A 1,950-nucleotide genomic window follows, 5' to 3' on the forward strand; every position below is an offset into this window, starting at 1 on the left:
AAGTTCTAGAGGACTGATGACCTCAGATGTTAAGTCCCATAGTGCTCAGAGCCATTTGACCCATTTTTGCTTTCAGAAAAAGAAATTTTTATATTATTTATTGAACTTTCCTCGTAGGTTTCTTATGCAGAAACGCACTAAACAAGATCCACTTTCACGCCCACGTCTCCGATTGACTGTTATTGTATGGCCGTAGCTCCACAAAGCTGTATTTCCTGCCTATAGTCATTTAGAAAATTTTGTTAGAACCGTCGACCTCATAATCCAGGTCTTATTCTCTACCCCGTATGCTTTTATCCATATATAAGAGGGGTTGGATTGTTTGGGGGAAGAGACCAAACAGCGAGGTCATCGGTCTCATCGGATTAGGGAAGGACGGGGAAGGAAGTCGGCCGTGCCCTATCAAAGAAACCATCCCGGAACTTGCCTGGAGCGATTTAGAGAAATCACGGAAAACCTAAATCAGGATGGCCGGACGCGGGATTGAACTGTCGTCCTCCCAAATGCGAATCCAGTGTGCTAACCACTGCGCCACCTCGCTCGGTAAATGAAGGGGAGCCAACAGCACCTGGTGTTCCCAGGCGGTCACCCATCCAAGTACTAACCGGGCCCGATTTTGCTTAACTTCGGTGATCGGACGAGAACCGGCGCATTCAACATCGTATGGCCGTTGGCGGGCACATATAGGAGAACACAGTCCAATCAAAGGTGAGCCGTCCCAGGAACGACTGTCTAAGAAGCCTTGCTGTGAATGCTATTTAACTGGAGTTATCTGTGGCGAAAGAGAACGTGAAGCAGCATCTGCTAGTGTCGACAAACAGGCTGCCTGGGAATGAGAAGAAAGTTTCTGGTAGAGTGAGTCAGAGTGCAGCCATTCTGTGTACAGCAGTCACGAATATGCAGGCGCTGAGTGACGAGAGCAGTACCGAGTTAGAGACAGGTTGTCAGTTTGTTTCCATTTTTCACTGGTGTTTACGGGTTAAGGACCCCAGTAACTGCTATGCATGTCACGTTCCTATGAAGAAGCATGTGGAAGTGATGGGATTACGCTAGCATAGTTCTCAGCTGGACTCGAAGGTGTATATATAGCCGCCACGCCTGTCATCACCGAAGCTGAAATTATCGTCTCTCCGTGCGGGCCTCACCCTGCGTTCTGTTTTGGTTAGGGGGCTATTTGGTCTGTTTCCCCCTGTACTGCTGTAGGGTGGTACAGCATTGTGGCGGTTATTTAAGGTGCCGTTCTTCAGTAGTGTTTGAGGGACGTTGTCTGGCAGACATGAGTGTTGATCAGTATTTACGTGACATCAGTTGGCAGGCGTTGTGGTTAATCAGTGTAAGAGCAAGACTGTTTCGGCTGTCATTGTGATTCTTTAAGGCACTGATCATGTAACTCTGTTTCTTCCGTCGCATTAGTGCCATTCGTTTTAATAACGTTGTCTCCTCATGTTAGCATGTTAGTACAGTGGTCTCTGGCATGAATGAGGGGCTTATTTTGAGTGAAAAGATCCTTACTCGTTCGTAACATGTTTTAAAATCAAAGTGTAGTTTGGCTTGTATTTTGCTTTACGTGATGCAAAGGACTGTGATGTTTTCATGACAGTTAATTTATGACGTTTCGTTTTATGAATCTTGCCTCCATTTGATTGCTTTTAAATATTTATTACGCTGTTAGTGCCGAGAACGCGAAACAGATGGTTCGATATAGTTGCGGCTATTGATCTAAGGCCACCAACGTTTAATTGTGCAAAGCTGAGTGCACCGTTTGGACTAAGGATATGCCAGTAATTCAGCGTACGACCAGCTAATTTATCTCTATTTATCATGTATATTTTAGAGATTGTTGTGGGGAAGGTCTGCTTTTAAGGAAATCTTGTTAATGTCTTTCATGATTCGCATGTAGAAAATACCACGGGCTAAGAAGTTGGTGTTACTGTAACTTTATACCTTGGT

At 45.1% G+C, this 1,950-nt stretch overlaps 1 non-coding gene across 1 annotated transcript; it reads right to left on the reverse strand.

Moving 5' to 3' along the window:
• Positions 1–556: 556 nt before the first annotated feature.
• On the reverse strand, positions 557–675 carry LOC124621234. The gene has a single exon (XR_006980557.1). It is a non-coding gene; the product is annotated as a 5S ribosomal RNA (ribosomal RNA).
• Positions 676–1,950: the final 1,275 nt, after the last annotated feature.

This window comes from Schistocerca americana, chromosome 6 (genome assembly GCF_021461395.2).
Source record: "Schistocerca americana isolate TAMUIC-IGC-003095 chromosome 6, iqSchAmer2.1, whole genome shotgun sequence".
Lineage (NCBI taxonomy): Eukaryota > Metazoa > Arthropoda > Insecta > Orthoptera > Acrididae > Schistocerca > Schistocerca americana.